We start from the raw sequence: 13,434 nt of genomic DNA, 5'->3' as shown, positions 1-13,434 counted from the left end.
CCTACCTGGTGGACCTAGGCACTAGCAGAACCCCAAGAGGGTGATCCATGTTAACCGCCTAAAACTCTTCCATGACAGGGCAGATGTAAACATGTTAATGGTTACAGATTAGGGCCAGGAAGCAGAGAGTGAACCTCTCCCTGATCTCCTCTCCACTGACCCTAAAGATGGCACAGTAGATGGAGTGATCTACTCAGACAACCTCCCTGGCCAACAGCAAGCTGACTGCAGACAAGTCCTCCAGCAGTTTGTTGAGCTCTTTTCCCTAACCCCTGGTCAGACACACCTGTGTACCCATGATGTGGACACAGGAGACAGCATGCCTGTCAAACAGTCTGACCAAGTTAAGGAAAGCATCAAAGTGGAAGTCCACAAGATGATGGAGTTGGGAGTGATTGAGCACTCTGATAGTCCCTGGGCTAGCCCAGTGGTCTTGGTCCCCAAACCTCACACAAAAGATGGCAAGGGAGAGATGAGGTTCTGTGTGGACTACAGAGGGCTTAATTCTGTCACCAACACATTCCATTCCAAGGGCAGATGAGCTGATTGATAAATTGGGTGCTGCCAAATACCTGAGTACCTTTGACTTGACAGCAGGGTACTGGCAAATAAGAATGGCACCAGGAGCAAAAGAGAAAACAGCATTCTCTACACCTGATGGGCCCTACCAGTTTACGGTGATGCCCTTTGGCTTAAAGAATGCCCCTGCCACCTTCCAAAGGTTGGTGAATCAAGTCCTTGCTGTCTTGGAGTCCTTTAGTGCAGCTTATCTTGATGATATTGCTCTCTTTAGCTCCAGCTGGCAGGATCACCTGGTCCACCTGAAGAAGGGTTTGCAGGCCCTGCAAGCAGCAGGCCTCTCTATCAAGGCATCTAAATGTCAGATAGGGCAGGGTACTGTGGTTTACTTGGGACACCTTGTAGGTGGAGGCTAAGTTCAGCCACTCCAACCCAAGATCCAGACTATTCTGGACTGGGTAGCTCCAAAAACCCAGACTCAAGTCAGGGCATTCCTTGGCTTGACTGGCTACTATAGGAGGTTGGTGAAGGATTATGGATCAATAGTGACCCCCCTCACAGAACTTACCTCCGAGAAAATGCCCAAGAAAGTTAACTGGACCTTGGACTGTCAAAAGGCCTTTGACACCCTGAAGCAAGCAATGTGCACAGCACCAGTTTTGAAAGCTCCAGATTACTCTAAGCAGTTCATAGTGCAACAGATGCCTCTGAACATGGGATAGGAGCAGTCCTGTACCAAACAAATGATGATGGCCTTGACCAGCCTGTTGCTTTTATTAGCAGGAGGTTACTCCCCAGGGAGCAGCATTGGAGTGCCATTGAGAGGGAGGCCTTTGCTGTGGTCTGGTCCCTGAAGAAGTTGAGACCATACCTTTTTGGTACCCACTTCATAGTTCAAACTGACCACAGACCTCTCAGATGGCTCATGCAAATGAACGGACAAAACCCTAAACTGTTGAGGTGGTCCATATCCCTACAGGGAATGGATTGTATGGTGGAACACAGACCTGGGACTGCCCATGCCAATGCAGATGGCCTTTCCAGGTTCTTCCACTTAGAAAATGAAGACTCTCTTTGGAAAGGTTAGTCTCGTCCTTTTTCTGTTGGGGCGGCGGGGTTGTGTAAGGAAATGCCTCCTTGGCATGGTTACCCCCTAACATTTTGCCTTTGCTGATGCTAGGTTATGATTTGAAAGTGTGCTGGGAACCTGCTCACCAGGCCCCAGCACCAGTGTTCTTTCCCTAAACTCTACCTTTGTCTCCACAATTGGCACAACCCTGGCACCCAGGTAAGTCCCTTGTAACTGGTACCCCTGGTACCAAGGGCCCTGATGCCAGGGAAGGTCTCTAAGGGCTGCAGCATGTCTTATCCTACCCTAGGGATCCCTCACTCAGCACATGCACACTGCTTCACAGCTTGTGTGCGCTGGTGGGGAGAAAATGACTAAGTTGACATGGCACTCCCCTCAGAGTGCTATGCCAACCTCACACTGCCTGTGGCATAGGTAAGTCACCCCTCTAGCAGGCATTACAGCCCTAAGGCAGGGTGCACTATACCACAGGTGAGGGCATATGTGCATGAGCACTATGCCCCTACAGTGTCTAAGCAAAACCTTAGACATTGTAAGTGCAGGGTAGCCATAAGAGTATATGGTCTGGGAGTTTGTCAAACACAAACTCCACAGTTCCATAATGGCTACACTGAAAACTGGGAAGTTTGGTATCAAACTTCTCAGCACAATAAATGCACACTGATGCCAGTGTGCAATTTATTGTAAAATATACCCAGAGGGCATCTTAGAGATGCCCCCTGAAAACATACCCGACTTCCAGTGTAGGCTGACCAGTTCCTGCCAGCCTGCCACACACCAGACATGTTGCTGGCCACATGGGGAGAGTGCCTTTGTCACTCTGTGGCCAGGAACAAAGCCTGTACTGGGTGGAGGTGCTTCTCACCTCCCCCTGCAGGAACTGTAACACCTGGCGGTGAGCCTCAAAGGCTCACCTCTTTTGTTACAGCGCCCCAGGGCATCCCAGCAAGTGGAAATGCCCGCCCCTCCAGCTACTGCCCCCACTTTTGGCGGCAAGGCTGGAGGAGATAATGAGAAAAACAAGGAGGAGTCACCCACCAGTCAGGACAGCCTCTAAGGTGTCCTGAGCTGAGGTGACCTCTGCCTTGAGAAATCCTCCTTCTTGAGTTTGGAGGATTCCCCCAATAGGATTAGGGATGTGCACCCCTCCCCATAGGGGGGAGGCACAAAGAGAGTGTAGCCACCCTCAAGGACAGTAGCCGTTGGCTACTGCCCTCCCAGACCTAAACACACCCCTAAATTCAGTATGTAGGGGTTCCCCAGATCCCAGGAAATCAGATTCCTGCAGCCTGAAGAAAGAAGAAGGACTGCTGACCTACAAGCCTGCAGAAAAGGAGTAAGACGACAACTGATTTGGCCCCAGCCCTACCAGCCTGTCTCCAACTTCGAAAACCTACTCCAGTGACGCATCCGACGGGGACTAGCGACCTCTGAAGCCTCAGAGGACTGCCCTGACCCCCAGGGCCAAGAAACTCCCGTGAGCAGTGGCCCTGCTCAACAATCTGCAACAAACTTGCCACCTTTCAACAACTTTAAAGACTTCACGTTTCCCACCGGAAGCGTGAGACTTCCCACTCTGCACCCGACGCCCCCAGCTCGACCTGCAGAAAACAAAGACCTCAGGGAGGACTCCCCGGCGACTGCGAGCCCGTGAGTAACCAGAGACGACCCCCTCAGCCCCCACAGCGACGCCTGCAGAGAGAATCCAGAGGCTCCCCCTGACCGCGACTGCATGGAACAAGTGACCCGACGCCTGGAACCAACACTGCACCCGCAGCCCCCAGGACCTGAAGGAACCGAACTCCAGTGCAGGACAACCCCCAGGCGACCCTCTGCCTAGCCCAGGTGGTGGCTATCCTGAGGAGCCCCCCCCCCCTCCTGTGCCTGCCTGCATCGTTGAAGTGACTCCTGGGTCCCTCCATTGTTTTCAATCTAAAACCCGACGCCCGTTTGCACACTGCACCCAGCCGCCCCTGTGCCACTGAGGGTGTACTTTCTGTGCCTTCTTGTGTCCCCCCCCCCCGGTGCTCTACAAAACCCCCCTGGTCGGCCCACCGAGGACGCAAGTACTTACCTGCTGGCAGACTGGAACCGGAGCACCCCTGTTCCCCATAGGCGCCTATGTGTTTTGGGCACCTCTTTGACCTCTGCTCTTGACTGGCCCTGAGCTGCTGGTGTGGTAACTTTGGGGTTGCCTTGAACCCCCAACAGTGGACTGCCTATGCCCCAAACCTAAGACTTATAAGTATTTTACTTCTCTTCAAAACTAACCTTTACTTACCTCCCCCAGGAACTGTTGATTTTTGCAGTTTCCACTTTGAAAATAGCTTATTGGCATTTTTTACAAAGACTGTATGTGATATTGCTTTCATTCAAAGTTCCTAAAGTACCTAAGTGAAGTACCTTCTATTTAAAGTATTAACTGTAAATCTTGAACCTGTGGTTCTTAAAATAAACTCAGAAATTATATTTTTCAATGTAAAAACCTATTGGCCTGGAGTAAAATGCATGGATACTCTAAGGATTATGTAACATTGCAAAAAGGTTTGTGAAAGATTTTTCTGCGAAATCTTTAGAATATCCATGCATTTTAATGCATATCTACTTTACAGTACCCTTTTTACAACCAAGTAGGATGAAGAATTTGGCCTTTGTAGCCTCTACTTTAGGCTGAATATTGAGATTAAGTGACTTTGCAGGCGTTCCTGAAGAAGGCGAACATCTACACTTAAGAAGACAATTTCAGAACAGTGTTCCGGGGTCCCCGGAGGCTGGCGGAACTAATCAGCGCTTATGACTATACATGGAAATCCCCTACGAGAGAAAGAAAATATCCATGCAGTGTATACACACCTTTGCATAAAGAAAGTACTACAATGGCTACAGGCTTCCGGGGAAGAGAGAGGGCGCATGTGAATCTGTAGCACTACATGCCACGAACAGATGTCTACTGGGTAAGTAACATCTTCCGATCAATGGCATGTGTAGCTGCAGATACACATGCTTTGCATAGGCTGAAAAGCAGTCCCCTCCCAAAATAAGCGGTGGATAGCCTGTAGGAGTTAGAGTAGTTTGAAATAGTGTATTAAGCACTGCTTGACCAACATTTGCTTGTTGGCGAGATAACACATCCACACAGTAGTGTTAAGTAAATGTGTGTGGTGTGGACGATGTGGCTGCTTTGTATCTCTCTGCCATTTGTATATTTCCTAAGAATGCCATTGAAGCTCCTTTCTTTCTAGTAGAATGTGCTTTAGGAGTTACTAATAGCTGTCTTTTAGCTGTAAGATAACAAGTCTGAATACACTTTACTATCCAACAGGCTAATCCTTGTTTTGAAATAGGTTTACCTTTATGAGGTTGTTGGAAAGCTACAAAAAGTTGTTTACATTTCCTGACATCTTTTGTTCTATCCACATAGTACATGATAGCTCTTCTGACATCTAGAGTGTGAAGAGCTCTCTCAGCAACTGAATCTGGCTATGGAAAGAAGACTAGTAATTCTACTGACTGGTTGATGTGAAATGGTGAAGCTATTTTAGGCAGGAATTTCGGGTTAGTTCTAAGTACTATTTTATTTTTGTGAATTTGAAAGAAAGGTTCTTCTAAAGTGAATGCCTGCATTTCACTAACTCTTCTTAAGGAAGTAATTGCTACTAGGAAAGCAACCTTCCATGAGAAACTGCAGAGCGCAAGAATGCATTGGTTCAAACGGTGACCCATAAGCCTTGTGACCATGATGTTAAGATTCCAGACCGAGCTGGTGGAGCTCTAGGGGGAATATTTCTTTTAAGGCCTTCCTTAAAAGCTTTTATGACAGGAATCCTAAAGTGAGAAGTATGCTGTCTGTTTTGGAGGTATGCAGCGATTACTGTTAAAGTAATTTTAATAGATGAGTGTGCAAGATTTGCTTTTTGTAAAGGAAGCAAATGACACTATCCTGTACTGACGCCTTGAGTGGATCAATGTTTTTGGGTTGACAGTAATATACAAAATGTTTCCATTTGGCTGCATAACACTGTCTGGTTGTAGGTTTGCGTGCTTCTTTTAGAATGTCCATACATTCCATTGGAAGCTGTAGATATCCAAACTCTGATTGGTTGAACATACTGGGATTGGGATGCCTGATTTGATCTTCGTTTTGCGTCAATAGATCCGGTCTGTTTGGGAGTTTGTGATGTGGTAGTACAGACAGATCCAACAATGTTATGTACCAGTGCTGACGTGCCTACGTGGGAGCTATGAGTATCATAGTGAGGGAAGTGTGACGGATCTTGTGGATTAGAAATGGAATTAGTGGGAGAGGGTGTAGGAAGTTGTGTAGGAAGTTGGCTCTGTATGTGCTATTTCAAAGTAAGGAATAGCATGCACAGAGTCCAAGGGTTCCCCTTAGAGGTAAGATAGTGGCAAAAAGAGATAATACTAATGCTCTATTTTGTGGTAGTGTGGTCGAGCAGTAGGCTTATCAAAGGAGTAGTGTTAAGCATTTGTTGTACTTACACACAGGCAAAAAAGAGGAACACACACTCAGAGACAAATCCAGCCAATAGGTTTTGTTATAGAAAAATATATTTTCTTAGTTTATTTTAAGAACCACAGGTTCAAATTCTACATGTAATATCTCATTTGAAAGGTATTGCAGGTAAGTACTTTAGGAACTTTGAATAATTACAGTAGCACATATACTTTTTACATAAAACACAAATAGCTGTTTTAAAAGTGGACACAGTGCAATTTTCACAGTTCCTGGGGGAGGTAAAGTATTGTTATCTTTAACAGGTAAGTAAGTCACTTACAGGTCTCACTTTTGGGTCCAAGATAGCCCACCGTTGGGGGTTCAGAGCAACCCCAAAGTTACCCCACCAGCAGCTCAGGGCCAGTCAGGTGCAGAGGTCAAAGAGGTGCCCAAAACACATAGGCTTCAATGGAGAGAAGGGGGTGCCCCGGTTCCAGTCTGCCAGCAGGTAAGTACCCGCGTCTTCGGAGGGCAGACCGGGGGGGTTTTGTAGGGCACCGGGGGGGACACGAGTCAGCACAAAAAGTACACCCTCAGCAGCGCGGGGGCGGCCGGTGCAGTGTGTAAACACGCGTCGGGTTTTCAATGGTTTCCTATGAGAGACCAAGGGGTCTCTTCAGCGATGCAGGCAGGCAAGGGGGGGGGGCTCCTCGGGGTAGCCACCACCTGGGCAAGGGAGAGGGCCTCCTGGGGGTCACTCCTGCACAGAAGTTCCGTTCCTTCAGGTGCTGGGGGCTGCGGGTGCAGGGTCTTTTCCAGCCTTCGGAATTTTAGGATCAGGCAGTCGCGGTCAGGGGGAGCCTCGGGATTCCCTCTGCAGGCGTCGCTGTGGGGGCTCAGGGGGGACAACTTTGGTTACTCATGGTCTTGGAGTCGCCGGAGGGTCCTCCCTGAGGTGTTGGTTCTCCGCCAGTCGAGTCGGGGTCGCCGGGTGCAGTGTTGCAAGTCTCACGCTTCTTGCGGGGATTTGCAGGGGTCTTTAAATCTGCTCCTCTGTAACAAAGTTGCAGTTCTTTTGGAGCAGTGCCGCTGTCCTCGGGAGTTTCTTGTCTTTCTTGAAGCATGGCAGTCCTCAGAGGATTCAGAGGTCGCTGGTCCCTTGGAAAGCGTTGCTGGAGCAGGTTTCTTTTGGAAGGCAGGAGACAGGCCGGTAAGTCTGGGGCCAAAGCAGTTGGTGTCTTCTGTTCTTCCTCTGCAGGGGTTTTTCAGCTCAGCAGTCTTCTTCTTCTTGTAGTTTCAGGAATCTTATGTTTTAGGTTCAGGGAAGCCCTTAAATACTAAATTTAAGGGCGTGTTTAGGTCTGGGGGGTTAGTAGCCAATGGCTACTAGCCCTGAGGGTGAGTACACCCTCTTTGTGCCTCCTCCCAAGGGGAGGGGGGCACATCCCTAATCCTATTGGGGGAATCCTCCATCTGCAAGATGGAGGATTTCTAAAAGTTAGAGTCACTTCAGCTCAGGACACCTTAGGGGCTGTCCTGACTGGCCAGTGACTCCTCCTTGTTGTTCTCATTATTTTCTCCGGCCTTGCCGCCAAAAGTGGGGGCCGTGGCAGGAGGGGGCGGGCAACTCCACTAGCTGGAGTGTCCTGCGGTGCTGGAACAAAGGGGTGACGCCAGGTGTTACAGCTCCTGCCTGGGGGAGGTGTTAGCATCTCCACCCAGTGCAGGCTTTGTTACTGGCCTCAGAGTGACAAAGGCACTCTCCCCATCGGGCCAGCAACATGTCTCTAGTGTGGCAGGCTGCTGGAAAGGCATTTCCTTACAAGTTGTCTCTGTATATACTATCTCAAAGTGAGAGATAGTATGCACAGGGTCCAAGGGTTCCCCTTAGAGGTTGATAGTGGCAAAATTGGATAATACTAATGCTCTATTTTGTGGTAGTGTGGTCGAGCAGTAGGCTTATCAGAGGGTAGTGTTAAGTATTTGTTGTACACACACAGGCAATAAATGAGAACACACACTCAAAGACTTAACTCGAGGCCAATAGGTTTTTATATAGAAAAATATATTTTCTTAATTTATTTTAGAGCCACAAGATTCAAGATTTTAGCTAAGTACATAAATTGTAAGGTACTTCACACAGGTAAGTATAGAACTTTGATTTAAAACAGTAGTACACACAGTTTTGGTTAAAATGGCAATAAGCTATTTCAAAAGTGGACACTGCAAAAATCAACAGTTCCTGGGAGAGGCAAGTTTTGGTTAGTTTTTCAGGTAAGTAAAGCACTTACAGGTTCAGTCTCCTGGGCATAGGCAGCCCACCAAAGCCACCACACCAGCAACACAGGGCCGGTCAGGTACAGAGTTCAAAGGAGGGCCCAAAAGACATAATGGGTCATTACAACATTGGCGGTAAAAGGCGCTTACCGCCGTGCAGAAGACCGCCAATACACCGCCGCCGCCGCGGTATTCCGCCACAGCTATTATGACACACATCTTGGAATCCGCCGAAATTCAGACACCCACACAACACCGCCACACCAAAGGTTAGTGATAAACTGGCGGAAACAAATCCTCCACCTCCACGTGAACAGAAACACGCCCATGCTATTACGACCCACAAATCCACGCGGAGGTCTTTCAACCGCGGTATTCCATTGGCGGTACACACCGCCACGCTCAAAATACACACACATATACAAAGCACCGCCACATTGGACAATACCAAATACACACACCTGATACACATACAAACACCACTCCCACACACCCAATACAATATAAAACACCCACACACATCACCCACAAACCCCTACGACCAAAAAATCACGAACGAAGGCCAGAGAGAGAGCACAGAATAGACAACCCCATCACACAGAGGCACACAACACCATCACCCACACAACATCCACGCACAAAACACCACTACACTCACCACACTCATCACCACATACACCACCCCACACATCACCCACACCACCCCATGTCACGCCAAAGACACCCCCGCTTCTCCGAGGAGGAGCTGAGGGTCATGGTGGAGGAAATCGTCTGGGTAGAGCCACAGCTATTTGGCTCACCGGTACAGCACACATCAATAGCCAGGAAGATGGAGTTATGGCGCAGAATAGTGGACAGGGTGAACGCCGTGGGACAGCACCCAAGAAATCGGGAGGACATCAGGAAGAGGTGGAACGACCTACGGTGGAAGGTGCGTTCAACGGTCTCCAGGCACAACATTGTGGTACAGAGGACTGGCGGCGGACCCCCACCTCCTCCCCCACAACTAACAACATGGGAGGAGCAAGTCTTGACCATCTTGCATCCTGAGGGCCTCGGAGGAGTCGGTGGAGGATGGGACACTGGTAAGTCAAATCTTAATTATCATATCCCCCACCCTACCTCCATGCTATCACACACCCCCACCCTCACACCCTCCCCTATCATTCCAAATCCTCACTAATCTACCCATAACACAAACCACCCATCCCAACCCCAAGCCCTGCATGACACAACTAAGCATGGACACCCCTCACTAAAGCAGGCCCACTGCACATACCCAGAACACCCCCCCAACCATCATCACACAAACCCATACACAGGAATGCTTGCAATGGGGTACACAAACACCCACCCATTGCACACCATTACACACACACATGCAATAATCATGCTCTTATGCCCCTGCAGGAACCCGAAGGACCGTCACCACACCAGAGGGTCTAGACAACACCACTCCACCCCCAGAAGAGGCCCACAGTGACGAGAGCAGCTCTGCCCTACTGGATCCTGATGACCAGCCCGGACCATCGTGGGCCTCGGAACAGTCAGTTCCCCTTGCACAGGCACAGCCCAACACCGACCTTCCACCCTCTGGTAACACCAGCACAGCACCCACCCAGCGGGCCCAAACCTCCCTACCCAAGACAGGTCAATCAGCGGTCTGCCCACCACTACAGGGAACCCAGGCTAACCCGCCACCCCAACAACAACAGGGACCTGGGGGCAGTGGTAGTGGGCACACGGTCCAGGGAACGGAGGCACAGGAACACAGGGGAACTGGGAGGGCTGCTGTGCGACAGGGGGCGGACAGGCCAAGGGAACCCACTCTCCACGAGGCCCTATCCTCCATCATGGGAGCATACCACCACTCCCAGGAGACGATGGCGACGGTCCTGGACAAGTTGCAGGAGACCCTGCGCCTGCAGGACGAACTGTATTTGGGGTTCAGGGAGGAGCTCAGGACCATCAGCTCCGCCCTGGGCACCATCGTAGGGGTGCTGAAGGACATACAGCAGACCTTGAGGGACACCGTGGCACTCCAATGGGCCCCTGACACTAGCCAGGACGATGAACTGCCCACAACCTCCGCCTGCGCTAGTGGACAGGACGCCCCGCCACAGGACCAACACACCAGCACCCCACCGCCTGCAGACAGACAACCACCATGCAAGCGGTCCCTGAGATCCAGGAACAGGACAGAGCAAGATGGCAAGACCCCCGCCAGGAAATGAGACCACCCTCTTTGTCCTCCCACTGTCCCACTTTGTTACCCTGTCCATACTTAAACTGCACCAGCTCCACTTCCTATGCCCAGATGGGCAGTGCACCTGTGAGACTAATATACTGGACTCTGCCATGGACATTCCTCTGCCATCACCCATCCTCATTTTACAAACCCCTCACATTTCAGAGCACTTCAATAAACACCCTTGAAACACACAACAATCTGGAGTCAGTCTGTGATTTAGTAAATATGTATAATCAATGACAGTGTCATAATGGGTTTACCATTGTAAGGCTAACATACCTATGTCACACATCACAAGCCCTTGAAGGATGCAAGCAGTTGACACGTAGGTAACCACACCTGTGAAACCGTAATGGAAGGGTACAACTCAGTTACCAAATAGTGAATTAAATCGAGAAACAGGATAGAGGTAGACGTGTGAAAGTTAATGTAATGCTAAAAATGAAAATGTTCTCACCTGTGTCTCACTGGAAATATTGCTGTATGACTGACTCCCGGTTGTCTTTTTCTTCTTCCTCAGCTTCATCCTCATCACTGTCCACAGGCTCCACAGACTCCACAGCTGCTACAACACCGTCATCTGGATCATCCTCCTGCAGAAAAGGCACCTGGCGTTGCAAAGCCAAATTATGGAGCATGGAGCAGGCGATGATGATGTCGCACACCTTCTTCGGTGAGTATAATAGGGATCCACCTGGGATTCCGCCATCTTCTCATATGTCCCAGCTGACGGTGCCTACGAAGGACAACAGCGAAGAACCAGTCATTATTCCTCCAGGTATGTACCCACAGTTACACACACGACTACACCAATCACAAAACCCTTCCTGTATGTGTGTTGAGTGTAGGCCTAGCTATGTGTGACGCAGTAGTAAATGAAACCATGTGGGCCCCTGAAATGGCGGCTGCCTGACCTCTAAACGGGAACAATGGGATTGTGGGGTAACTGCGCTGGCGTTGCACACCGTCGCGGTAGGCGGTCGTAGACCGCGGCACAATGCTGCATTGGTTAACATTGGACCCTCTGGGTCCCAGGAACCAATGAGCAGGTGCGCCGGCGGTGATGATGCGCACCGCTGCGGACGTCACCGCCATTTTCTATCTGTTCAATCACTAGATACCTGAACTTCGACAGGAGAGGACCTACACTGCAAGTGCTGCTGTGACCTCGGTCTGGAAGCGACGATGGCTGCTGTGTCTGGGGAAAGGGCCCCTGCCTTCACTGCACAGGACTTGGAGAAACTGGTAGACGGGGTCCTCCCCCAGTACACGCTACTCTACGGTCCTCCAGACCAACAGGTTAGTACACAGGGAGCACGTTGTATGGGCTAGGCCTGGGTGGAGAGGGCTGGTTGGAAGAAGGAAGGGGGCAGAGTTCATAGAACAACAATGCATGGGAATGAATGGGCCACATGGCCAGAGTAGGGAGGGGGCCACTCACAACGACGGTGCAGTTGGTAATGACTGTTCCTCTTCCCTTGTGCATGTCATGTAGGTCAGCGCCCACCAGAAGTGGGACATTTGGCGTGCCATCGCCAAGGAGGTCTGGACCATGGGGGCCCACCAGAGACGGGGCACCCACTGCCGGAAGCGATGGGAGGACATTCGCCGCTGCAGCAAGAAGACGGCGGAGGCTCAGCTGGGGATGGCCTCCCAACGTGGGAGGGGTGCCCGTCACACCATGACCCCCCTGATGTTCCGGATCCTGGCGGTGGCCTACCCGGAGTTGAATGGGCGCTTGAGGGCATCACAGCAGACACAAGGGGGTGAGCACAACCTCATTCTGCTGACTTTGCGTGCAGTGGAGGTGTCTGGGTGGGGGAGGTGGGCTGTGGGTGTCCCTAGGCCAGGGCGAGTTAGGTAGGCAAGGCCCCTCTGTAATGTAGGCCATGTGGCACTCTACCCCACCTCAGCAGAGTGCCAAGTCGAGGTACAGTTGTCCCTGTGGCATCCATGTGCGCAGATGTCCACCATTGCCATGTAGGCCATATCCCAGAAATTGCATGCGCAGAGGGCAGGAGTACGGCGTAATGCAGGGGGCTGCTGCGTCTGTCTTGTCCGCAAACGGTAGCGGTAATCCATGCACTAAAACTCTCTTTCTTCTGTCTCCCCCCCTTTTTCTGCTCTCCCTGTCCTTTTGTACATCAGCATCAACAGACGGAGGTACAGTGGCACCAGAGCACGAGGGAGCTGCATCTCACATGGCCATGGAGGGCCACACCACGGACTCTGAATGCACCAGTGGGACGGAGGGCGAGGGGAGCTTCACCTCGGCCAACGGATCACCAAGCAGCGACACAGACTCGTTCGCCGATGGCGGCTCCCTTGTGGTGGCGGCACCATCTGTGCCCCCCACCTCTACAGGAACAGCCGCAACCTCCCCTACCAGCACCGCCCTCCCAGCAGCCCCTCAGCGTTCGCCCTGTGCCTGCTCACCCAGGAGGGTGGGCATCGCCCCAGCCACCTCAGGCCCTGCCCCAGTCACCCCTGCTGCCCTCAGTGAGGAGGCCATTGACCTCCTCAGGTCACTCACTGTTGGGCAGTCTACCATTGTGAATGCCATCCAGGGTGTAGAACGAGAGTTGCAACACAGTAATGCATTCCTGGAGGGCATTCATTCTGGTCAGGCTGTCCTTCAGCGAACCTTGCAATCTCTGGCCTCAGCACTGATAGCAGCCATTGTCCCTGTGTCTAGCCTCCCCCCTCCAACCTCCTCCACCCAGACCCAATCTCCTGTACCCCAGCCCATCTCAAGCACACCTACAGACCAGCATGCACACAAGTCAACACACACAAGTAGCTCAAGCAAACATAGGCACCACACACACCACAGGCACTCAC

The sequence above is a fragment of the Pleurodeles waltl genome, chromosome 3_1, assembly GCF_031143425.1.
Source record: "Pleurodeles waltl isolate 20211129_DDA chromosome 3_1, aPleWal1.hap1.20221129, whole genome shotgun sequence".
In the NCBI taxonomy this organism is placed as follows: Eukaryota; Metazoa; Chordata; class Amphibia; order Caudata; family Salamandridae; genus Pleurodeles; species Pleurodeles waltl.
Note: the sequence above shows the minus strand (reverse complement) of the source record.